The 27848-nt window shown below is 40.8% G+C and overlaps 1 protein-coding gene across 5 annotated transcripts in view; it reads right to left on the bottom strand.

Moving 5' to 3' along the window:
* Positions 1-27848, bottom strand: part of KIT (KIT proto-oncogene, receptor tyrosine kinase) — a 78638-nt gene that overhangs the window by 45083 nt on the left and 5707 nt on the right. The window lies entirely within an intron of this gene.

Here is a 27848-nt window from a genome sequence, read left to right as displayed (position 1 = left end):
TGGGTTGCAGCCTGATCAGCGTAATGCCAGACAGGTTTCCTAGGCAGGAAACTAGGTTAAAGATGCAAACTTCAGACTCTGAATATGAAACTTGAACCTTAGAAAATCCACAGCACCCAATTCACTCATTCACTCATGTATCTATTGCATGAATGCAAACATCTGTTCGTTAATTAGGACCTTCCTTATGATATGTAAAAGCATCATCGAAGGTGCTAGGGGAAAGTCCATGTAAGTATGACACACGGTACTCCCACATGATCCTTACTCCAGAGTTTCAAAAACACACTGCCGAAGTGTCAGAATCAGTGGAAAATAACTACAAGATCTCGATGTAAGCCGAAGGAAAAGTTAGAGATGGGCTGGATCTGGACAATATCAGAAGAGGCAGAAGAGAAGACAGAATGAGAACAGAGTTGGTACACAAGGCGTTGAGAGCTTTGCAGAAATCATCCTGGACGGAAATAAGGTTCCCTTGTGGAGACCATGAGAGGTAAGACTAAGGAGGCAAAGCAGGATGAAACCGGATCATCCAGAGCCCTGCACATCTGGTATCATTACATGGAATGTACCACAGAGACCATGTAGAGTCAGTAGGAAAGTGACATGCCACAATGACATACCAATCATCAGCTAGATTCAAGGAGCTCGGTGAAAAGCTTCCATCCTCAGGGAGGCAAAAGCAATCAGAACTAGTATAAGGATTTGAGACTAAAGAGGACGATGCAATATAATGTCAGAGGAAAAACACATTAATGTGATAGGTTAGAGTGCAATTAAAAATATAAAAGGTTGACTCATGAATGATCTAGGTAAAGAACAGAGAAGAAAAGGACCCTGGCTGAGGTGGGCTGGGGCAAGAGGCACATAGAATTCCCTGGAGGACTTTCAATCATTTTTGCAGGTTCCTGGAAGAAATGGCTCATGTGCACAGCATGTGTGCCCCCTCCACGCACAAGCAAGGTTGGAAACAAGAACCGACTTGAGCTGAAGGAGGAGTAAAAGCCATCAAACCAGGTGGAGAAAGGGGCTGGTAGGAGGCACAGGCAGTAAGAGGAAGCCATACCAGGAAACTGTCTGCAAGTTCAGGATGATTGGGGGCGGGGAGGAATGAACATATGTTCAGAAAAAACCTGGGACAAGAGAGGCAGTAGATGCACTTCTCACTTTGCCACCTGAAATTCAGATGGTGGAGGCAGAGCGATAATGTGTTAAGTTAAAAGACTGGGGTCAGATAATCAAGGGGAAGGTTTGTGGAAAAAAGAACACACTGACTACCAATCTTGGAGAGCTCGTCAGTTAAGAAGGTGTAGAATAGAGTCAGGAGAGACTTAAAAAAAAAAAAGGACCACCACCAGAAAGGAAGAGGAGAGGCTAACGATGCAAGGAAGACAACAGATCAGAGGTTTCAAAGAGAAGGTGGTTGGTCCTAGGCAGATGCTGAGTAAGATCCAAGGGAATGAACAAAAGACCCCAAATTTGGTTACAGAGAGACCACAGGAAATCCAAGAGTGCAATTTCAGTTGAGTGGGAATTTCTGTTTGCTCCAAAGTTAAAGGCTTGCAAGTATAGACCTCTCTCCTTGGAGAGCTATGGCAGGAGAAGGCAGAGAAATAGATCTGTAGTCAAACAAGGTGAGAAGTTAAAGAAACTATGAAACCTCCTGACATTTGATTTAGAGAGTCTGTGGAAACAGACAGACAGATATGCTCTAAAGAAGGGCTGCAATTGTCCCCTGCAAGTGTATATAGATGACCAGTCTCAATTCCAGTTTGTTATCTAGACAAGTATTTATTTCATCTGGACATCTTTCAACCACGGCATCAATTGTCTCTTCATGTCACGCAAAGTAAACCTCAGATCAGAAGATATTCAGCAGCCTTCTTTGATGGAAGATAACAATAAGGTCGATTATAATTAGGAAAAGTTATTAAGCACCAACAACATGAGAAGTGCTATAGACGAGACTATTTGTGCCCAGTAGGCTCAGCATCTACATGCAGCAGCCAGAATATGGAAATTAAGTGACTGGGATTATTTTGAAAGGTGTACAGAATGTTAACTAATGAAAATGGGCACAGCAATAGATAAGACACTATTATTTCAATTATTTAATCCCCTTGAAAATGGGAGAACTTCCCAGTGAATATGACTGATACTGACAGTAAATTCAATCCAAAAATTCTTAAAGAATTTATACTACAATATTTCAATCAATTCATTTTTCTCAAGAGTGGATCTTAACGCAGCACATAGATATTGCAATCTAGGAGAAGAAATATTGCTGACTTCCAGAGACCTACCATCCCAATGTAGGCAAGGCCTAGCTGTGTGACTCAAGGGAGGCCACTCAACCTCTCTGTGTCCAAGTTTCCACATCTGGAAAATGATGATAAAAATACGTTCATCTCAAAGGGTTCTTATGGGAATCCACTGCAGCAAATACATGCAAGGAACTTAACACAGAACTGGGCAGTTTGTAGTAAATGCTAGCTATCAGAGAAGCAGTAATGCATCGTAGGTGGGAACTTGGCTCTTGGATTAAGGCTGTCAAGATTTGCATCCTGACTCTGCCACTTAGTATGTGTGTAATCTACAGGCAAGTTACTAGTCAACTCAGCCTCAGTTTCCTCATCTGTAAAATAGGGATGGTTAACATCACCTATTTCAGAAGGTTGTTATGTAAAGCAGTCAGAACTGTGGTTGGGCATATAGAAAACACATAATAATTATTAGACACAGTTATTCCACAGCAGAACCTCTTAAAATTTTTTGAAATCATTACCACCAGAAACATTCAGGGTTTTTATTTTATTTATAAATTCAACCCTCAAACTCATACTATAAAGTGAAAATAGAGTTTATATTAGAGAGGAAATGTGTGTATTATTCTCTTTAGTCCAAACTATATTGAATATTGTTATAATGTTCTCACAATAAAAAAAACCTAGAGATTCATGTTAAAAGGTATGTGTACACATATGCATATATTTATTATATTTAAAATTCAATACCAGTAAGGTATTCCAACTGACCTTTGAAATTGCTCTGAAATTACATATTTTCAAATGTGTCTGGTACATAGCAGATTCTCAAAAAAGGTTGATTGAATTGGATTTTATTTACATCAGGACTCTTTGCATTAGAAAATGTACTTCCCTAACTATGTTTGGTAAGGCTAATATTAAGACTTGTTTTCTGTTTCCTGAACACGTGTTAATTAATGAGACAAAAAAATAATATATATAATATATACATATATTATATACATATATATACATATATATACATATATATATTATATATATGTATATATATGACAAAACCCACCATTTTGGGGACCAAATAGTTTAGTCAATGATGGTTCTTGGCTATGAACTCCAGGAACTATTCAGCAAATACAGGGGGTGCCAAAAAAAAACACATGTATACACATTTTAAGAAAAACAAACTGTATTAAAATTGTAATAATATATACAGATAAGAAAAGATGAATACAAGTCACATTTGACTTCTGCAATTACAAGAGGTGCTCAAAGTGGTTACCATCAGCGTCCAGACACTTCTGATGACAGTGAACTACTGCTTGAGCAAAGTGTCCACCTGTATACATTTTTTTGGTACCCCTGGTATTTATCCCAGGTACCTTGCTAAGTGTTGAACAGAAGACAGTCCTTGCACTCAAAGAGCATAAATAAGGGAAGAAAGGGTCGCTTATGAACCATCAATAATGCAAGACTTTTAACAAGAGTTCAAGATAAATGCCAACATACCCTCCATAACCTCTTTCAGAAGTATAAAATTCCACCTTACCCAAAGAGAATTGAAAGCAGGAACACAAACATGTGTTTTGCATACCCATGTTCATATTTATAGCAGCTTTATGCACCAATAGTGGAAACAATAGCCAAAAGGTGGAAACAACTCAAGTGTCCATCGACAGATGAATGGACAAACTATACGGGGTATATACATACACCAGAATATTATTCAGCCATAAAAAGGAATGAAATTCCAACATAAGCTACAACGTGAATGAACTTTGCAAACATTATGCTTAGTGAAATAAACCAGACACAAAAGGATAAATATTGTTTGATTCCACTTATATAAGGTACCTAGTATACATAAATTCATAAAGTAGAAATTACCGAGGGCTACGGCAAAGAAAAACTAAAGAGTTATTGCTTAATGGGTACAGAGCTTCTGCTTGGGATGACAAAAGAAGTTCTAGAAATGAACTTCTTTTTGATGGTTGCAGAACACTGTGAATGTACTTAATGGCACTGAATAGGACACTTAAAATGGTACTTTTTATATTATGTGTATTTTCTCATAATAAAAAAAAAAAACTAAAATTAAAAAAACAAAAAAACCAACAATTCTTCAAGGCCAAAGGCTCAAACTTTCTCAGCCAACCTGGCTCTTTCTCACCAGACCACTCTAATTCCCAGTATTAGCTTCTGTGAGCCCCATAACTTTTTTTTAATCATGTGATTTAAAAAAATTGTCATTTTGACAACGCCACACAGTTGTAACTGGAGGCATGCATAGCATCTCCATTCCCATATCTCTAGCACCTTATACAAAGCAGGCATTCCTAGCAGAAGCTTTTTTTTTTTTAAGGAGAGCACAGCTCACAGTGGCCCATGCGGAGATCGAACCGGCAATCTTGGTATTATTATGTAGCACCATGCTCTAACCAATTGAGCTAACTAGGCAGCCCCACCCACCAGCAGAAGCTCTTTCAACCCTCTAGGATGAATAACCTAGAAGTTTTAAACTGCACTGGCTCCTACAACCCAGGAGACTGAGTGCTCAAGGCTTGTAGGTTCTTCTCTCATAGATCTTTGCTTTTCTACTCACCATCTGAGTCATTATGTTTGATTCTCAAATCGGTTTGCAGAAGCTGGATTTGATACTGTATTATATATAAAGTCCATGTTATGAAAATTGATGAAATATGTGTGTGTGTATTAGGGGAAATCTATTGATTTTCTGATAACTTAGAAATACATGAAAGGGGTGGCTCAACTAAAAAAAAAAAAAAAAAAAAAAAAAGACTACCGTGAATTAGAGGTTAATAAAACATTACAGGATTGGGGGAGGGCCTCCAGTTCACAAACACCAGGGGAGACTCTGCATTCCCACTGTTTTTCATAAGCACTTCATTTAAGGAACCTGAAATTAGAAATTGCAGACCTTGCATCTGGGGTGTGGTGTAGGGTGAGGTCGGCAGCTCAGAACTCCCCTGAGAACTCCCATCAGTCAAACCAAGCTCAAAGTCAACCAGAACTCAAAGAAAAGGTTTTGATTCTCCATCAAAAAGAATGCAACCGTCCATCTCTCTTTTTCGTAAGCAAAAATATTCGAGGTATCCCCGTGTTTGTTGATCTGTCCATTAAAAGACTAACTGAGAGCCCAGACTGCACTTCTACTGTAGAAGGGTCTCAACGACCTGTGTACCTGGGGAGACCTGCTTGAGCAGGAGATGCTCCCCAATCACCTGCAGTGGGGGGTGGACCACGCCAAGCGTTACTGCAATCTAGAATCTCAACGATCCCACGGTCTTCACGCCCTTCACAAACGTCTACAGAGGCAAAAACTGGATTTACAGCTTAGGTTAAAAGTAAGGAAGTCATTTCAAAACTTTTTCTTCTTTGGAGACAAACATAAGGAACCAGGCAAAATAATGGCGGGGAAGAAAACCCACATAGAAAACCCAGTAGGAAGAAAACTTACTATAGTTATGGGGAAGTAGGGCAAGAAGAACTTTGAGTAAGACAAAGCTGAAAACTCCATTGTAGTTCGAGCACTCTTGGGTTCATATACTGTTTAACCACAATTTGTAATAAAAAAGCTAATGATTTGTATATCCTACTGTTTCTGACATACTTTTATATCCCCATAGGAATAAACTGGATGAAAAGCAAGATGGAAGAATCCTAGTAATTGCCCACAACACCCACGAGGCTTTAAAAGCAAGTAGATGATACTGGAAATAGAATAAAGCTGGGGAGGGGGGGCGGTATATGAGCTCAGTGAAAGCCACTCAAAATGCTCCTGCCCAGTGGCAGGGAGACTGCAAATCTACTCTGGATTACCCACAAAATGAAGTAAGCCATGCAATGGAGGATCCCAGGACGGCTCCTGCCCCCATTCTACTGCAATGAGGCCATGCTACCATAACCATTAAAAAGTCTTCTGTTTCCACAGGCATGTATTGCATCGTTATCACTATGGTAGTGAACTAGGTACTGATGGGGGACTCAGCCTTATATAGGAGACAAATCCAATGCAAATGAAATAAAAATATTGAAAGGTGAAAAATATGTCCCAGGACTCAAAGGAAGTAGCTATTATTCTGCCTGAAAGGACCATAAAGAGCTCCAGGGGGAGGGGCCGTGAGAGCTGAGCCACAAAGGCTTTGTGTGTTTGCTTGTATTGTGTTCCTATGTGTAATCAAAGAAGGGAGAGGCAAAGGCAAAGTTCTCAGAGTGTGACGGTGTGCGGAGATTCAGGGAAAGCTCATCCTGGGAGGACCACACCCCACCCCAACTCCAAACTGTAAACTCTCTGAATCCAAAGCAAGGTCCGTATCCATCCATCTCGAGCCTCAAAGCCTCACAGCACCCCAGGAATACAGAACATGCTTAATAAGTGTACTGTGGAGGAATGACTACATAGGTGAAATGTGGGATTCAGGAAAGGGGAAGATAATTTGGGACATCGTGCCTCTGTGATCTATTTAGGTGTTTCCTAACTAGTCTTCTCGCAGGTCAGTTTCACTCAGTGACAAATCATTTGAAATATTCTTTTATGGATTGTAAAATAGAAAGTAAATGCATTTTTCAGGAGGAAAAAAACCATGAGCTTTCAAAGAAATTGAACTACCTGACAACTACGTACCACCCAAATCCCTACTACCTCCAACCTTTAAAAGCACCTCCATGGACAAGTTTCAGAACAGTCTTAAATGGATCACACGAATCTGGATTCATAATTCTGCTATGTCCAGAGGATTCTGAGTAAGAGAGAGTTGAGATCTATCTTTAACCTTGCAATACAAAGATTCAAGTACTTATCTGGGTAGAAATCATTGTTAAAATCTACTCAAATTTAGATATAAGGTAAATAATAAGTAATTGACATGATTTCCTCATTGTCTTTTCATGTTACGTCTTCCACTACAATACTTCTGTGTCTGGGCCTGAAAAAACAATTCCTTGGCACAATGCAAATTTGTATTTAGCGTTTAAAAAGGAAAGACATTTTCTATCTGTATTCCAGGTCTTGGAACTACCTTAGGTACAGGATATTTAGTGATTATACGAAATCTGTTTCAGTATTTGAGGCGGTTCACAGTTTTAAGCAACTGCAATGTACCATAGTAGGACGATCAGCTATTTGAAAGTCGGTTTAAAGACCACAACATAACAAAGACTTCACTGCAGCATAGTTTTTTTTAAAAGCAGCTCCTTAAGCATCTTTCAATGTTGGTCTAAAAATTATGAACTAATTGACAGAAGGGACCCAAAAGACAGAGAAATAAAAGCTGGAATGTTACTCATTAGTGGCAAAGAAATGGCTCAGTAACAAAGCAGGCACTTTTGAAACATGTCTTCATTGATGGAATGGTAACTGAGCTCCTAACTATTTGGCCCGGGTAGAGCTGGGGATCAGGAAAACAGAGCAGGGCCTCCCAGCCCAGTGGGGAAGAAAGTCACACAGATAAATATCACGCAATGAAGCAAGCGTAGGCAAAAAGGGAAACAGACGTGGCGTACAAGAGGGGACAGAAAAGGACCCTTAGAGCTTACATTAAAGAATGTGTGTGACCTGGCGAAGCTGCGGGGTAGAGGGAAAAAGGTCTATTAGATGGGGGACCACAAGAGCAAATATCACAGAACTGGTAAGGTGCGTGTTGAGGAGTCACAATATCATTCAGCATTGCTACAGCATCCAGATGTGATGCCAGAGAGGGACTGAGGACCATCGAAGCACTTCCTCTGCCGTGGTTAAAAGGGTGAGCCTACCCTGATGGGGAGCTATTGATGTGCGTTTTGGGGGACCCCTTTGGGAACAGTGAAGGAGAGTACTGACAAAACAGAACTAGACAAGACACTTGGGACAACTAGATCCAGACAAGAGCTGATGACAGCATAAGCCAGAGGTGGTGAGGACCGAGGGAAGAGATAAATGTTTACTGGGTGAGTAAGGGGCCCCGATAAGCTGGATCTGGACCGTGAAGAAGCAAGAGAAAGGAGAGAAGACATCCCTATTTTGTGATGGGAGGTGGGATGCCAATAGGCTAAAGGAGGAAAAATGAACGTAGAGGCATTTGGACTAGTGATAGCAGCTGGAAAGTCCTGAACATTGGGGGAGGGAGGGAGGTGTGTGTGTCGGGGAGGTCAGGGCCACAGGCAGACTCACCAGCACCCGGGGTGGCTGGAGCCGATGACAAGGGGTGTCCATGAAGGCACCCAGGGAGGGAATAGGGAGTACAAAGAATAAAGGAGCAGAGAAGGAGATGACAAGGCCCAAGGTGGCTGCAGCAGGGTAGAGACGGCAAGGACTTGACTGGTAAAGAAGAACCAGGAAATCCCAGACTAGATGCCAAGGGCCTTCTAGATGGTCAACAGAATCTCTGAAGATGCGGCAGCAGGTAGGGATCCAGAAATGGACAGAGAACCAGCCCCAAGGTCTTCAGCACATGAGACTGGCCGCTGACAGTAGTGAAGCGGGATTGACTCGTGTACCTGACATGACTCATTTGCAACCCTGGTTGCAAATCACCAACCTCCCAGCCCCACTCCATACCAAACAGAGCAGGATCTCTGATGGTATTGCGGTCGTGAGATGTGGGAAAAGAGGAGCTTGACTGCATGTGCTCTTGGGGGACAGCAACCTCGGGGCCAGTCAGCGGGAGCAGGAGGCCTCTTGGAGTCAGTGAGCAGGGGAGGCAGTGGCTCGTGGCAGAAGGGAAGACACGGGTGCTCACAGGGGCTCAGATCAGGAGTTGGGCAGAGGCAGGCCGCCTGGGAGAACAATAAGAAAGGAAAGAATGGGAGGCAGGGACAGAGAGAAGTGACTAGCAGACGAGGCTGCTAAGCAGACCTGGCAGAGGCTCCTAGGCTACCGCAGCCTGACTTTGGGGGCTAATGAATGTGGCTCTAAGGTGTATGAACCCATTCGGGCTTAAAGGAACCAAAGGCAGGGCAAAAACAGCATTTTTAAGCTCCTCTTTCTTCGGACCTTCTCTTTTCAGGGAGGTACCAGTGGCACAAAAGAGGGGCCCACATTTCCCATGAATATCCAAGGAAGAGTGGGTTCACCAGGTGCGCTGGTGCTAGAAAGGAATGTCTCACCATAAATGGAAGTGCCCTTCTCGGGTGGAGGCAGGGTCAGGCTGTGTCACCCCCACTCCCACCTCCTTGCCCGCTCACCTTTCTGTGGGTTTTCAGCCTGGGTGGATTCACCTGTGGTTTGGGCCCTTCCTGCCTCTGCTACTGAGAGTGGTTTCCTCCTGGGGGCCAACTCAGCCCTTCTCCCTTCTGCTGTAACCACATGGACAAACCCAGTGCTAATAAATCACCTGTGGGGATCATACCTTTCCTGTAACATTTGCATTTTCCACTTTTCTGGCTGTTACTGTGATCCCTGGACAAGTCACACAGCCCTTGTTCCTGCTATAAAGCATTTCCCCACTCAGACCCCTCCACACTGCGCAAACTTGGGAGCTTCACTACAGCTTCTCCCTCCACTCTTCCTCCCACTGGTGCCCGATTCACAAGCATGCCATCTGGTGGCAAGAGAAGACACCCTCGGGAGACTTTGCCTTTTGAAAAGCACACCCAAGATCAAGATGTTAAAAGTTCTAAGGAAACTTACTAAGAGCACTTGGCAAGTTCAAGCTTCCAATAAATGCCTTTTAAAGATATGACATCTGTCAAAGCTTTTCTCAGGGTGGAGGAGATAAACAAAATTAGGGATTGTTTGGTGTCTGCTAAGATATTTAATAGTTGCACGTTTTAGATAAAATGTATTAACTGCATGTTTTTGCTCTTAAGCAGCTAGTGAAGGATGGTGTGGGGGGAAATGTAATGATGGGGACATAGAAAAGTTCTCGATTCTAAATCTTGGGCAAGTCCCTTAGGTCCCTAGGCCTGAGTTTCTTTTTCTATAAAACTAAAGAGCCTATCAAAAGCTATCAAAAGATCTAAGATCCTAGGATCTCTAATCAAATATTTAGGCCACAAAAGGGTCAGGATGAAAAAGGCCCCTTATAGAAATCCAGTGACTGAACATAAGAGGTACTCAGCTATTTATGGCAAGAATGAATAACAGTGATTCTCTTATGAAATAAATATAACTAATCACCTATTTGTTTTTAAACTACCCTTTGAACATAGAATTATAATAGGGCCTAAACAAGGGAATTTGATGCCTGGCTCTTACATCTTAGAAAGTGAACAATAAGCATGGAGATAGATGCATCATTCAACACTGAAAGGAGGACCCTTCTCAGCTTATTATTTTGCAAAATTTCTTCTAGATATGCACATATCACCAGTAGCAAAGGCTTTCATGGGGCTACTTAATATTTTCCTGCTCGTTCATCCTAAAAAGAAATACAACCCAATGTTTGAGGAAGCAGGACTTCCCCTTTTGGTCTCTGCCAAAGATACGTACAAACTGGAAACCTTTCTCCGCCATTATGAAGTCGGTCTTTGGGGAGTCAGATAAGGTCTGGATTTGACAAGCACAATATATCAGGATCCATCCCTGGGGCAGAAAAGAGGAACTTTCTCATTTCCAGTGGGTTTTTCCCAATAACCCAGTACAACTCCTGTAGTAAATATGTAGGTTTCTGTGTTTTGAGTTCTGGAAAGCACTTACTGAAATCTGAACCAGATAAGAAGCACGAAGGATTTGAATTCAAATAAACAATAAACACCAAAGGACCCTCACCATCTGTGAAGTTTGGGGTCGAGGGGGGGCAGCTCTTGACTTCTTTCACATTAATTTCCTTAATGTACAGAAGGACCGAAGAACAAAGTAAAAAGGAATGGGGCAAGAAGAGCACGGTCAAGGTCAGCCACGCTAGTCAAAGGCCAGCTTTACCCTGAGACCCACCTACCTACCAAGCACCGAGGAAGGGCCCTGCATGTGCATGCCTCCCCCCCTCTGCAAGCAGACGCTCCTGGCTGCAGCTCAAAGACAAGAGCTATAGCCAGAAGCTCACATGGCGTTGCAGAAGGACCCATCAGGCGTAAACTGGACACTCCAATACTAATCACCCTACCATTTCCTCCTACCAGGATACGGAGAATTCCTCAAAATGCCAATTCCCAGGCTCAGGAGGGGAAATGAGGTTGTACTAGTAGCAAACGAAAACTTTAAGAAGTTAAAACAAGTGACACCATAAGCTCTAGTTCTAATTCTACAGCATCTCATTCTAATGACCTCAAATGAAATACCAATAAAGTTAGGGACTGACTGGTCAACATTTACACACACACACACACACACACACACACACACGCAAATATATATGCCACTGGGCATTAATTTTTTTCATGCGGTAAAATATACATAACACAAAGTCTGGCATTTTAACCAGTATTCATTGTACAGTTGGGTGGCATTAAGTACATTCATAAATGCTGTGCAACCATCACCACTACCCATTTCCAGAACTTTCTTATTATCCCAACGTGTAACTCTATGCCCATTTAACAATAACTCCCCATTCTATCACCACCGCTGCCACCACCCCAGCCCCTGGCAACCACCATTCTACTTTCTGTCTCTGAATTTGATTACTTTAGATATCTTATATAAGTGGAACCATACAATATTTGTCCTTTTGTGTCTCCCTTAGTTATTTCAGAATATTTCCCAGAATCATCTATGCTGTGGCATGTGTCAGCATTTCCTCTTTAAAGTTGAATAATATTCCATTGTATGTATATATACCACATTTTTGTTTATCCATTCATCCTGACATTTGGGTTGTTTGCCTGAGGCATTTTTTTAAACCCTGTCTTCAAATGTGATCTACACTTCTGAAAGGCCTCTCTGATGTCCTAGCTCTGAAAAATGTTAGGAATTATACGTGGCTTAAACAGATAGTTAAGCTAATTCTCACCATAATGGGTAAATCAATACATTTTACTAGAGAATATACTCTAAATCCTGGTTTTAATGGACCTGTCAGATAAGGGAAATTGCACCTTCCCCTCCATTCCATATACAGAGCAGACAGGCCATTTTTTTCCCCTTGTTTCCACTTTCAAAATGTCATTTTATAGCTATAGGGTGGTTTATACCAAAGGAAGTAAAATCAAAAGTAATAATAATACAAAAAGGGATTTTATCTGAGGCAGTTGCCAGAGAAAATGTTACCAGCATTGACAACTGTCTTGCAGACAGACTTGAATTAGCAGGGACAAAGCAGTGTAACGGCAGCTCTGGATAACAAACTAAGGCAAATCCCCTTTCTCCCCTCTTTTCAGATAAGTAGAAACATACAGAGCTTTTATTTGCCTTTGTGTTTCCTTGGCCCAGAAGAGGTTCCACACAATTTCCAGGAAGGCAATGAATGAGTTTTAGGGTCTGAGTTGAATTTAAAGGTCTGGGCCTAAGATTAAGGAAAAAAGCAAGAAGCTCAGTGTCCCTCCCTGGAGGGAGAGCCCAGCCCTAGAGGAAAGGGGGGACCACCATACTTGGGTAGAGGGCAAAAGAAAGAAATCACTCCAGTTGGCCTCAATGTTCTCTTACAATACAAAGCTGAGTCTCCTTGGAATGGGTCTTCACGGGGGACATGTTAGCAATTTACTTTCAAAATGGCTCAGAAAAAACAATATGTATATACATAGACAAAGTAAATGTGGCAAAATGTTAACAATCGGGGAGTCTAGGTGAAGGGTATCCTGGAGTTCTTTGTGCTAATCTTGCAACTCTAGTAACTTTATTCAACAGTATTTTAAAGTCTAGAAGCAAGTTCAAAGAACTGGTAATGATGGTGCTTCTGAAGCAATAGGAATATAATGAAAATAGGTGTGGCGTTTGGAGCCAGAAAACCATGGATTCCAATCCAAGCTATGTGAGACTTTGGGGAAATTACTTAACCTCTCTAAACCTCAGTTTTGACATCTATAAATTGGGAGTAAAATACTTCAGGATTCTTACACCATCTCTAAATCATTTATGTACCTTCCAGTCAATTAATGGTCCTGTTCCACGACTGCTGTAATTACTATGCTTGTCAGCAATAAGATGAGATACCAGAGTACCAGGAAGATAAGAGAGTACCAGAGAAAAGTATTGGAGCCACTCTGAGAACCAGGAATGGGCAGAAGGCAGGGGGAGGGAAGAGGGGATGTGGAATGAATTGCAGGTATGAAGGAAAATGGTGTCTGATAAAGATAAATAAAATAAAGGACATAAGCACCAAAACACAAAATTATAGCCATTCATACTATCAACACTCCTGGGACAACTCAGCAGATTACAGCTGTTCTGACAATGAGTGAGAAATTGTGTGTATGTCTTTTGTTTCAAAACTCCCTGTGTTTATCACACCTACTTAATCTAACAGGAGTTTACAATAAGTATAAGAGTATGTTGAACCTCAAATATTAAAAAATAGAGAGAAACAATAATCAACTAATTTACAAATTAATCAACAGATTATCAATTCCTCTATTAAAAGCAAGATTCTCATAAATATGTCAGCATCTTTACCCTCTAGGCCTTGAAATCCCTACCTTTAAAAAAGAAATCTGAGCCCTCACTTGCAATATATTATAAATTATACACGTGTGCTATTGGCAATTCTATTAAATACCAGCAAGGTTTACTTACCGTGTTTCCCCGAAAATAAGATATTATATTGTATTATATTATAAAGACTGGGTCTTATATTATAGTAAAATAAGACTGGGTCTTATATTAATTTTTGCTCCAAAAAACGCATTAGAGCTGATTGTCCGGCTAGGTTTTATTCTCGGGGAAACATGGTAGTGTCTTGAGACCCATCCCCCAACCCCCCAACTAGAAGCTATTGCCTCTGGGAGGCTAATTCCATCTAATATAGGAATGAAAAACCCTAGCTTTATCCAGGCCAAGACAAAAGGACTAAAATAAAGCAAAAGAATGCATCTCTGCTCTTCTATTAAATAGATTTGGAAGTGGGTGGGAAGAAATATGGTGCCCCAACATCATCTTTGTGAGCAAAGCAGGCAACTCTTCTTGGGAGCACTGAGGGGGGAGGGGACAACTGCCCAGGTGCCACCTTGACGACTCTGGCTGCTGGCTTTTGGCCCATGTATTATGAACATCTCCAAGATCAGAGGATTTTCCTCCTTTCCCATATCCTTGGCATAGTAATACTCACAAGCTTCTCTTGGTTGTCCCAGAGGCCAGACCCCAAAATAGAGCCAAGTTATGGGGTTCTACTGCCACTGTACAAGGGACTCACCTTCAGAAGTAGTATCATGGTGGTGGCAACTGCTTACGTAAATAAAACTCATCAGGTGACACCTGTATCAAAATTGCATCCATTAACCAGCCCCAAGACTACGGACAAAGATGGAACTCCCCCCCCACCATTCATTCATTCATTCATTCATTCATCTAAAAGTATCTCCTGAATGCTTGCTATGTGCTGGGCCCTTGGGCAGGAGTGAACAAAGCAAGGTCTCTCCCCCACAGGGAATTTATATTTAGCTCCACCATTGAGCAATAAACTCATAATCATACAATTATATAATTACAATGTGATGAGTATAAAGAAGCACACTGTACAACAAGAGCTGACCTGACCTACCCTGGGGGTCAAAAGGGATTGCAAAGGAAACGTGTGAGCTGGGATCAGCAGTGCACCAAGAGACCAGGAGGAAACTGGTGCCCCTGGCACTGCTGGAAGGAGCAGAAACACCTTTAAAGCTAAGAAAGCACTCAGGGCAAAGGCTGAGGCAGCTTCTGTGTGCAAAACAGAGATCAAAAGGAGACGCTGGAGGCCACGAAAGCACAAACTTTCAAAGCACTGAAGCCTCTGAAAGGTTTTCATCAGAGAGCGACGATCATATTTGTCCTGTCCTACCCTTCCCGTCCCCTCTCCCATGCATATGCACGTTTTCTGAAGTCCCCTTGCAGCCACTACTGAAGCACTGTCCCACGGTACTGCAATTGTCTGTTTTCCTGTCTGGACTAACTGAAACTCATATCTATCTTTTTAGTGCAACAGAAGGAGAACTGAAAATTGCACCCTCGTCTGACACTCAAGAGACCACAGGAGCTTTAAGTTTTTAACTATCACAGCCCAATGCTGTGACAAAGCCCTCAACTTTTTACACTCTAGATCAGTGGTTCTCAAACTTTAGCCTGTACCAGGATCACCTGGAGCGCTTGTTAAAATGGATCGCCGGGCCCAGAGTTTCTGATTTCAGTAGGTCTGGGCTGGAGTGGGAGAATGCATTTCTGACAAGTCCCGGGTGGCACTGCTGCTGCTGGTGCAGGCCCCCACTGGCAGAACCAGTTACTGCCCTCTCTCACAAGACAGGCAGCTACCAGAAGAAACCCATGGCATTAGTGCAACAACAACAACAACAACGACAACAAAATGTTACCAGTATCTGTGTCTTGGAACTCAAAGAAAACCTGCAAAAACAGATTTTCTTGAGTGAGCGAATCTGCCTGGCTTTTACACCTAGAAATCGGCCTCACACTGGGTCCTCCTGACAAGCTTTGGCAGCCACTCGGGCACAGATTTCTCGAATCCCCAAGCTTTAAAAGTGGGAAATGTTGCAGGATTCACCAGTCACAGCGACAGGACTCCAGAATGATGACACTGGGTGGCAAAGACAACTTCTGCAACACACCAGATCTCAATCTGTGCACTACATCTAAGGGCCCAGAGCCCACATCCACAGCCCATGCTAATCCAGTGAGCGGCTCGGAAGGTCCCACTTGCAGTAGGTGAGACACAGAGAAAAAAGCACAGGCAGGCTTCTGCTAGATTGTGTTTGTGCACATAGCCCTATCACACACCAGACATTTCTTAGTGAGTAGTCCGGTACCATTCACCAATTTCCTAAATTGCTAATCAGATCATTGCGGCAACAGTTAATTCTGTAGCCATTCCACATTTGAATAAACAAAATAAAAAATAATTAGACCAAAACAATCACATTGGTCTAAAAGCACACTAATGGACAAAATTAGTTTATTCAAATTTGTTGCAACATTCATCAGAACACTTACTGGTCAATTTGCTTAATGAGTGTTCACTTTTCCTTTAATTTTTCTTGGGCAACATTCACTTAGAAATACATTAAGCCTGCTTCCCCCTTTAGTAAAGAATTCTTAATGACCAGCCCCATGTTTGAAATGATTTCTTCTCAATCTCTTTGTAGAAAACAAGAGGAAATGTCTGAATCGATCTTGCTCTATTTTCCAGAATTAAAAAAGAAAGTTTCCAATATGTACATTGAGAAAGTTTTATGTCTTCCTTACATGGCCTTAGAATAATGGCTATCTCTAAAAGCAGAGGAGAAAGGGGCCAACTTTAAAATTGTAATCTTAGTATATTATTTAAATTAATGGCCAATTGGAGGAAACTCAAGTTGAAGGAAGGAAATTTAGTATTTTTGAAAATCTAAATTAATATTATGTCAAGTCCTGGCAGCTTTTTTTTTCCAAATCACTATAATTAGATTAGAGATATGCAAATTTTTCACGGGGGGGAGTTGAAAGAAAAAATGCACTTAATTAAGTAATGATTTTATCTTTATTAGATGGTATTCAAAGTGTTAAGTGAAGTTTAAAGCTTTTACACTACAAAATAGCATTCTATCTTTCGGAACTGAAAGAATATCACACCAAACAATAGCAAACGTCTGCCATGTCACTTTTTATACATTTTCCTCAGAAACAATAGTTCAGATATGAACTTCCTGGTATTCAGATGATTTTAACCATTAAATTTTGTCACAAATAATCAGTTTAAAAAAGCTAATACTAGGTAGGCCATCAGGTGTTCAATTCCAGTTTTCAGATAGTCTGCAACCACTAACTTTTCTCTCTACACACATTTTCAGTAACTTATTTTGGCACAAAAATATTTTTAAAGGTTTAACCAATGATTTAACATTTCAAGATTGCTACATTGGTCCCAAGAAACTCAAAGGTTACCAAATTTTACGTTAAAAAGTCCATATAGATGCTGGCAAGATAGTGGTAGCTGCGATGGTGACAGAATAATTATTGTGTCTGCCCAGCCTGCCCCTAGACAAATAGAAGCAGAACCAAAAAGGAGAACGTCTACACCAAAACCAAGTGATAAGGTACCCCCATTAACCCTATATGTGAGGAGATGGGGACAACCTACCACCAGCTTCAAGAACTGCCACTCGGGACTCCCTGGAGCACTCAGAGAGCATTCAGAGGACCCCACAGAAACTGGCAGAGGACTCCAGTTTCACTAGTGAGCGCAGAGGGGATTGTGACCCATGTACGTATAATATGTTGGAATGTTCTGGGGTTTGGGAGGTCTGGTCCCTATAAACTAACAAACTAGGACAAAACCCCATACTGTGGAGAAACTGCTGGGCATGAATCCAAGATGAGCAAAATAGGGGGAAAAGGAAAGGGAAGGCTCGGATGGGTGAAGGGTGGGAATGGAGACCAAAAAAAGTAAGATCTTAGGATATAGAAAAGTAGAGTCCATATTTTTTACCACTTCATGAAAATAATGAGTGGGTACTCTAGGACTGTGAAGCTAGAAACGCTATACTGGCCCTACTGAAAATATAGGAAAACTCACAGTAAGCAACAGAAAAGAGTCACAGTTAAATTCCAAATAGTTATTTAAAGAAAAAAAAAAAGGAACAGAATGACATCCCTGTCATTCCAGAAAGACACAAAACAAATGAAAATTATAACCTAATTATTTTTAAATGAGCTAAAAGACAATAAATAAAAGAAGCTATGTAAGAACAGCATAAATCAGAATTTTAAAAACTCAGAAGTGAGTTGACTGGAGAAAATGAAGATTTGAAAATGGAGGTAAAGAATGAAGAATTAGAAAAAAATCATTTTATAAATGAAGGGTAAATAAAAAGAAAACAAGAGCACCTAAAACGAATAGTGTCTTAAAAGAACACACAGATGAAAAATTTTTAAATTCAAACAAAATATGAAGGCATTAGAAGGATTTGAGAGAAAGTGATCACTATAAAAGATGGCAAAGAAGATCTAATACACACGTAATGGGAGTTCCTAAAGTCAACAAAGAAGAATAGAACAGCAAAAGCTATACTACAAGAAAACTTTACTAGGAAAAAAAAAAAAAAGAACAATTGAAAACTACATATTAAAGGCAGATCGTGTCTCTAGAAAATTCAACCCAGAGCAGCCAACACTATAAAACTACTGGACTTTAAAAAATAAAGGTGAAAAAAAAACACACCACATTCCTTTGGGTATCTGGGCAAACATACCAACTTAAACGTGAGGGAAAATAAACTGCCAGCAGATTTTGACCACACTTTATGGCAAAGACAATACAGTTAAATATTACAGATACTAGAGCAAAGAAAAGACGGGCCAATGATTCACATATCAGCCAACGTGAGTTCCAACTATAGAGGCTACAGACAAGCTGCTGTGAACATACAATTCAGGAAATGCTTCCCATGAGTGCTTTCTGTGCATCTAGTAGAGGATGAGTTTCAGAAAACCAAAATGTTAGGAAAGACAGGACATAAGGATTAGTGGCAAGCATTAAATATACATGTACTTGTTAGAACTACAGTGTTTCCCCCAAAACAAGACTTAGCTGGACAATCAGCTCTAATGCATCTTTTGGAGCAAAAATTAATATAAGACCTGGTCTTATTTTACTATAAGACTTGGGTCTTATATAAACACGGTCTTTAATATAATATGATATGATATGAGATGAGATGATATGATATGATATAATATAAATATAATACTGGGTCTTATATTAATTTTTGCTCCAAAAGGCGCATTAGAGCTGATTGTCTGGCTAGGTCTTATTTTCAGGGAAACACGGTAAGACTAAATGGTGGCAACAAAGGAGATAGTAGAGCATGTGATTGCTACATATTCAGAAAAAATTAGGGGAGCGTGGAGTATGTATCTGGAAAGTAAAATATGCTCTCTGATTGCCTTATAGATAGTAATTAGGAGAACAAGGATATTACTCCAAATCCAAAGCTAGGGAGAGGAAAGAACAGGCTACTAGCTAATTTCAATGTTACGCATAGTAGGAAACCAACAGAAAACAGTCCCCCCAGAAAGAGCAAACCAAGGGTGTTATTTAAAGGTGCTGTTATAAAGCAACCACTAAAACAAAAACTGCAAATCTTTGTAAGTACACAAAGGTATATCAAAAAAGGGGAAAGAAAATGGAACAGAATAACACACTATCTATTAAGCAGTCTTGTTTAAAAAAAAAAAAAATCATGTCTGGGGAATCTAAAAACAAAAACAATTGAATAAACAGAAAAAGACCCATAGATATAGAGAACAAGCTGATGGTTGCCAAAGTGGAGGGGGCTGAGAGATGGGTAAATTTTTTTTAAATGTTTAATTGTATGTTATATGAACAAAAAATATTTTTTAATTAAAAACCAAACCTAAATATGATTAAACCTCTAAATCACCAATTTATAGGAAAGACAGAGAACAGAGGAATATAATCAGCAGAATTCAGAGTGCGAAAAATTGCATAGAACAAATATTCAGTTTCTGCAACAAAAATAGGGGACTAGGACCTATAAATAATAAATGACTTAAAGGCCATACAACTAATCGCAATATGTGCATCTTGTTTGGATTTGACCAAATATTTATATATTTGTATATTTATTTTTAATACAGGAAATGTGAATACTGAATCGCCAAAGACATGGTGGAGTTATATTGATTTGGAAGGGTGTAGCACTGGCATTATACTTATTTTAGGGATGGGAGTCTTTGTATTTTACAGCTACATACTGAAAATATTTACAGGCAAAATTTTATGATGCTTGGGATACGCTTCAAAATAATGGGAGGATGAAGTGGACAGAGGTAAAGCAGAAAGACTGGTTGGTGATCCAACTGGTAAAGATGGATAATGGGTATATATGTATAATGGTTCATTATACTATTCTTTCTATGTAAAATGTTCCCATAATAAATATATATACAGAGGGTACCAAAAAAAATGTATACACATTTTAAGAAAGGAAAAAAACTATTAAAATTGTAATAATATATACTGATAACAAAAGATGAATACAAGTCACGTTTGATTTCTGCAATTACAAGAGGTGCTTAAAGTGGTTACCATCAGCGTCCAGACACTTCTGATTACGGCGAACTACTGTTTGAGCAATGCTGACCAACGTCTCTACTTGTATACATTTTTTTGGCACCCCCAGTATATAATTTTTTTGAGTTAACGTGAGGTTCAATTCCTCCATCTTGAAATAAAATGGCTGTGAAAAGGTTTTCATACAACCCAGGGAATAGCCTAGAAGTCATAAGCTCCATACTTTTTTTTACCCTTCCCTAGTCTCAGGATAGCAAACTTAAACAGGGCCTATTTAAATTTAAGCCCTGAAATTCTCACTCAAATCAGTAGGTGCTCACTAATAATGATTACACTAGATAAAAAGAAATCCCTGGCTTAGAAATACTAGTTTTTCCTCAAACCTAGAGCAAGTACTTTAAAGAGACTGATGTCATAATTAGTTAAGTACCCTACTTGTATACCTAAAACTGACAGTTACATCAAAATTATTAACTGACATCCTACCAGGCAGCTGATGAATCCTCCTTAATGCCTTCAACCAAAGCTGTGGTCGATGGAGACACCCTTGCCCACAACTCCAGAGGACACCACTTTCTGTCCCTAGAAGGTCTTTATTTTGGATTCCTTTCCAAGGATCAACACTAACTGTCCCAAAGGTGGCAAGAGTCCTGTTCCATGCCCAAGATTTGACAGAGAAGGAACTTTCCAGTCCTGAGTAATTCAACAGTGTCAATTCTCTCTTGGGGGAGTCAGTCTTTGGTTTGAAACTGAAGAGCTTATCACTTCATGAGCCTCTGAAAAGCCACCCGAAGCTAAAATGCAGGAAGCCAACCTGATGTCACCTCCTCCAGGCTAGCTACAGTGACAGGAGACTTGAAATGCGCGTCCCAACGCAGGATGACTGATGGTGGCTAAATGGCGCTTTGTCAGACACCAAGTGCTACCAATGGAACACAGTAATTATTAAACCCAAAGATAGTCAAGCATTTAACCAGAAAAAAGAAGAAAGAATTTAAAAAGGAGGTACAGAAACTTCAGTCCTTGGAGACACGCTGAAGAGCATTCAGCCTGGACCCCTGATGTGTCTCTCTCAGCTGTGAAAAAGCATTCTGGTACGTTCTGAGAAAAATGGTTCCAAACCTACGGGCAGACAGAGCACTTTGCGCGGACAGAGCACTTTGCCACGTTAAAGGCTCCACAAAGGCCTGACCGTGAAGACACCTGTCTGTGTCCCCTGGTACTGTACACACTTATTCCATGCCCTTCAGTAAGTCCGGCATTGGAACACATGCTCAAGAGGCTCACAATGAAGTGACAAACATCAAAAAGCTCCTACTGCGTCCCTGCCCATCTCGCTCACTTCCTGTTCTCCTGGTTTGCCTTCTCAGGCCCCTCCTTCTCCGTCTTGAACCCAGGCCCTCCTGACCCTCTGAGAAACCCTGCCCTTCTCTGCGTCCTTCCTTAATTGGCCATAATACAGAACTGAAATAAATCTAAATTAAGCTGCTTTCTATGAGATCCTAGACTATTTTGTTTCTTTCTTTCTGGGCTCTTTGTGGGCCTGGGCTCATGAGATAAAAAGAATTCACTAGAACATAAGTCCCAAGAGGGCAAGGATTTTTGCCTGGTGGACTCACGGCTATACCCCACACACTTCAATAATTATTTGGGAACCTATGAATTCCTGTTATAGGGTCAGCTTAAAAGATACTAGAAGGTACCAGCAGAATGAGGCTATAAATCTTCAGCACTACAGTTGTACAGCCAGAGCTGCTGCTTCAGCTCCCCCATACAGAGAAAGAAGCGGGGGGTACCTGCCTTAGACTTGCCTCACCTGATGACAGGCCACAGGTCAGCTTTCCTGGCATCCACTCCCTTGGCCAGCCTCTCCTTAGAAAGCAGTCATTCTGAAACTAAGGTGATGGGTTTAAATAACATCCCTTGAAAAGGCTGGAATGTAAATTAGGCTACACAGTCGTGTCTAAAAAAATGCATAAACCCTTCTATATATGCTAGTTTATTTTAAAAAGCAGGAGGGGGGGTTGTTTTTATAAAACTCATGCATTTTAGTTGACCTAAAAACTTGGCTACTATTTCCTGCAGTAAATATACGGACTATACTAAAGTAAGTACAAGAACATTTAAACATCCCAATTAACCATTTTCAAGCGGTATTCTAAAGACATGTTTTGGGTTAAGAATCCTATTTTAATTTCATGACAAAAAGCCTGAAGAGCAGTCCATGTGGTTTTATCAGGCCACATGAAAATGAAAAATCTTCCCAAAGCACCTTCATTCAATGTCAGTCATTAAAAAACGCACCTACATTGGGAAAATTAGAATGGAAATGCATTTAAAGCACTTTACAAACTAAAAAGAATCATTATCACTTTAAAAGTACCCACAGTCTTTCCTAGTAGAATTATCAATTTTTTAAAAACTTTAAGTCTTGTTGTCTTATAAATGTGCACTAGCCAAATAACAGATAATCAAACGCCACCAACCACCTATCACTTTTAAAATCTCCAGTAAATGTGTTTTCCTCAGAAGCCAAATCTACATTAGATCCCTATCTATAAATACTTCTTTCCAATAAAAAAGAGACACCAAATAATTTCCAAACTTCTTTGTGATAACTCCATTGTTCTAACCTGCTAAGCATCCTTGGCTTAAGAGGCTACTTAAGCCATTATATGTAAATTACTGGCAGCCCAGGGTTGTTGTAACACCCTCTAAAATAACCTGAATCACCTGGGGTAAAACCAAATACCACTGGGTGGTTTGCCTCACTAAAAAATATTAAAAGATACAAGAGGGGCCAGCCAGGTGGCTTTGGCGGTTGGAGCTCCATGCTCCTAACTCTGAAGGCTGCCGGTTCGATTCCTACATGGGGCAGTGGGCTCTCAACCACAAGGTTGCCGGTTCAATCTCTCGACTCCCGCAAGAGATGGTGGGCTCCGCCACCTGCAACTAGAAAATGGCAACTGGAGCTGAGCTGCGCCCTCCACACCTAAGACTGAAAGGACAACAACTTGAAGCTGAATGGCACCTTCCACAACTAAGATTGAAAGGACAACAACTTGACTTGGAAAAAAGGCCTGGAAGTACATTTCCCCAATAAAGTCCTGTTCCCCTTCCCCAATAAAATCTTTAAAATAAAAAAAAAGATACAAGAAAACAAGTAACGGTTTTTCCTCTTCTCACTTTCCTTATTATTTATCACCCCCAACTCAGTCAAGAACAAGGCATTCCTTGGCAAGTGCCATCACTCACACCTTTTCCTCAAATGATAGACTTATGCCTCCCACAAACAGCCATCTTCTCCCCAAAGCAATGAGCAGTCACCAGTGCCCTTAATTACCTTTTAATGCAAGCCTGGGGAACCCAGGGCACAATCTCCAGATGTCCTAAGCCACATGGGACCCTTATCAAGGCTTGGGGGTTTTGCTTGTTGCTGGTTGGGTTGGGTTCGGTTGTTTGTTTTTCTGTTTGTTTTAATGAGTTAATTTATGCAGTCTGCTAAATACCCGGCTTATCGCTTATCACTTTACTAAATATTTAAAATCTGTTAATAAGCAAAGAATCAAAGATCATTTATTGTCACTATCTGATGTTCAGTCTACAAAACCTGTGATCTTGACTAGAGGGAAGGAAGTGGGACTGTAATTAGCCCTAGACTTAAAAGCAACACAAGTACAAATTCTGAAACCTACTCTAGATTTACATTGTACGTATAACATTTGTAACACATGAAAAAGTGAGATCTGTACTTTTCCGTTTTCGAAAGTTATTTCTGAGTAAGCAACTAATTGACCAGATTACACTTTCACAAATCTCATCACGCATGACATTGTAGGAAATACTGCAATTACTAAAGAATATAAATGCAAGTACCCTAAAACTATCCTATCTCATCTTCCACTTGTCTCCATGGAGATTCCTTCTACAGGAGTCTTTTGGCTAATTGTAACCCTTTGCTTTTGCTGTTGACGCCTGGGCAAATTCCTGTCCGACTCTTCAAGACTTAACTCAGGTCCCAGATCTTCCTTTGAATCAGTGATTATACTACAGAAGTGATGCCCATTCCTCCAACCCAATGGTAATGATCCAAGCTCGTATGTATCCAAGCTCCTGGACCAGGATGTTACTTAAATCTTATTACAAATCTCACTATGTTAGCATCTGCCCAGCACGTTTCTTCCCACAGTTCCTAGGCTCCTTAAAGGCAGGGATCACATCTCAGACATCATCATACATTTTGACACGACAGGTGAAGTGTAAACAACTAGAAGCTGTTGAATTGCCATTTCATTTCTACCACGTTCCCCTACTAGACGGCTAACTCATCTAATATGTGCCAATAAGCCACGACCATGACATGACCAAAGGGAAAGAACAGAAGGGAAGGGAAGTCAGGATGGTGGGTAAGCCACAGAGTGAACAATCCATCCCTGAGTAATCAAGGAAAAAGGACTTCCTCCGTGCCCACAGGTCGTTCGGCCTCCACGCAGCACGGCTGGCTCTAACTCAGTGATCAGACAGCTGGGTGATCACAGAGCACAATCATTTTTAGGTTAGGGCTCATTATAATAGGTCTCCAGACCTCAAACTTCCCTTTGTTTTTCTCATTTTGGCACTCAGCTTAAGTGATCACACTGCACAATTCATTCTACACACACACACACCCCAATAGATCAATAACCCATTTTTAGGCCGTGGGTTCTTTATTGGCTATTTTCAATATAACCAAAAATTATGAAAAGAGTAGTGAATCATGTTAGCGTCCTCCCAGAATTTATGAGAAACACACTAACCCACAGCCTAAAAAAGGAAGTGAAGAAAAAGAGCTGGTTATTTTATTTAGAAAAGATTTCAGACAGGCCCTTAAGGGGTCATCGAACCAATAGGGGTGGGCAGGACCTAACCATTTCAAAATGACAATTATTTGGCTTTCCTCATACCTGTAGTAAAGACCCTATAACTCGCTCTGGTAATGCAATAAAGTCTTTTCCAACCCTTCAAATCGAATTTTTTTTAAAAAATACAAAACCTCTATTTCCTACTTGGGCAATTTCAACTACTCTCATTTTGTCCCATTCTCCACTCACATACTACAAATATTTGAAGACTGGCGTTCACTAAAACTTCCTTCACGGTATCTTCTCCAGGCTTAATAAACCCAATTTCTTTTAGTTGCCTTCAAAGGGCCTACTTCCCAAAGCTTTAATCAACTCTATGTCCTCTTCTAGATCTAAAATGTCCATTTTTGTTCCCTGAGAAAACCAATAAACACACCTTTAAGACAGCCTACTGCAGAGAATAAATGCAGGATTATCTTCCTACTATGTATTTCTTTTCATAAAAATTTACTTTTCATTACATGACTGGTACACAACACACAAGTCTGTATAATCTCCAAATTCTACCAATATTATAGAGCCATGTTCCTTGACTTTTGGGGTTTACTTTTGTTTCTTCCCTGGACCTGACCCTAAGAAGAATTTCTTTTATGTCTACCATCATGTCTGTGAAATTGAATTTCAAGTAAATGTAGCTTGTCAATAATCAATGAACAAGCACAGCAGAGTCCAACATCATACCCCTCCGCCCCCAGACAGGCTGCTGCTCCTTTTGGCTTTACTTCTGTTAATTCCATCATACCCACCAGTTCTCCCAGTTACCCACACCCGCAATTAACTCCTGTTCCCCTTCCCCTAGATCTTATCGGTGCCTTACGCATCCAAAGTAAATCTCCAAGTGAATTAAGTCTGCCACCTTTATCTTCCTCCTGTCTCTCTTCTTTCCAGAGCATGAACCCTAACACCTAGGCCCTCAGCCCTTCATCCAGAGGCCATCTAAAGAGTCTGATCGTCCCTCTGCCTAGCTCCCCATCAACACACAGCTCTTAGCCATGCGATTAACCACCCGAAAAGAGGCCCCTCCGAAATCTCCCTTAGATATTGGTACACCCATATTCATAGCAGCATTATTCATAATAACCAAAAGGGGGAAGCAACCCAAGTATTCACTGATGGATAAATGGATAATATGTGATTTCTACGTGTGTGTATTTCCTTAGGAAGGAAATTCTGACTTGTTACTACATGGATGAACCCTGAGGACATGATGCTAATTGAAATAAGCCAGTCACAAAGACAAATGCTGAATGATTCTACTTATATGAGGTGCTTAGAGTAGTCAAATTCATAGAGATAGAAAGTAGAAGATGGCTACCATGGGCTGTGGGGGGGGGGGGGCGGAATGGAGCGCTTAGTGTTTAATGAGTACAAAGTTTCAGTTTTGCAAGGTGAAGTGTTCTGGAGATGGGCCGCACAACAATGTGAATGCATTTAACACTACTGAACTATATACCTCAAAATGGTTAAGATAGTAAACTTTATGTTATATGTATTTTACTAAACTTTAAACACACACCCACCCCTCCCTTAGTCTCTGCTGCCAACATAAAGGGAGTGTCCAAGTTTTCTGACAGGGCTGGCAAGTGGGCTTAACATTGAGGAATGGTGGGGCGAGCAGCCCTGGACCACTAAGCAACACCCAGAGGGCCACTGCTGGGTCGCCTCCAGCTTAGCCTTGACTTCAAAGCTGTTTTCGGAATCTGGACCAAACTCAACAGTCAATATACCCTTTCTCCAACGCTTCTTGAGGCTGGTCACAGAGTCCACCTTTCCAGCCTCTTCCCCTACCACAGCCATCATCCCAGCTGAAAAACTGGACAAGCCTCAAATAAGATCTTAATGTTTTGCTCCGTTTCTGTAACTTTTTCCAAGTGGAGCCTCAATGACAGATGCTCTACCTTCTTTTAAGGTCTACAAATTAATCTCAAATATTATCTCCCACATGGATACTTTTCCTGATTCCTAATCTCTATCACCTGCCCATCAAGACAGACAAACACCTCTCCTCTGAAATTCTGCCCAAGCACTTTGCTCTTCTTAACGCACCAATTCTACTTTGAATCAGTGGCAATATTCTTACTCCGCCCCGCCCCACCCCTAGCCAGTACCTGGAGTCCCTGGCAAGGATGAAGGCATAGAGACTGATAGATTAACCTTTGTTAAACTAAATCCGAAATGTTTACTGAGCATTTATTGCGTTCAAAGTGCTGTGCAAGTGCTGGAGAAGAGGAGAGATGGTAAACCAATATTTACTGAGCACCATTGAATGTCCAGCCAGGGGCAATAGGACAAGTTCAGCTTGGTCCCTCACTCCTTGTCAAGGCAGTCACGGAGAAGCTCCTGACTCTCAAGGAGCTTTCAATGCCACTTTATAAGGTAATATTGTGTTTCCCTGAAAATAAGACCTAGCCAGACAATCAGCTCTAATGCGTCTTTTGGAGCAAAAATTAATATCCTATCATATCATATCATATAATACCGGGTCTTATTTTACTATAATATTAAGACCTGGTCTTATATTAATTTTTGCTCTAAAAGATTCATTAGAGCTGATTGTCCGGTTAGGTCTTATTTTCAAGGAAACACAGTAGGGTTCG

Source organism: Rhinolophus sinicus, chromosome 1 (genome assembly GCF_057876585.1).
Source record: "Rhinolophus sinicus isolate RSI-liver-muscle chromosome 1, RSI-T2T, whole genome shotgun sequence".
Taxonomy (NCBI): Eukaryota; Metazoa; Chordata; class Mammalia; order Chiroptera; family Rhinolophidae; genus Rhinolophus; species Rhinolophus sinicus.
The sequence above is the reverse complement of the archived record's forward strand: the minus strand, read 5'-3'. Positions and strand labels throughout refer to the sequence as shown.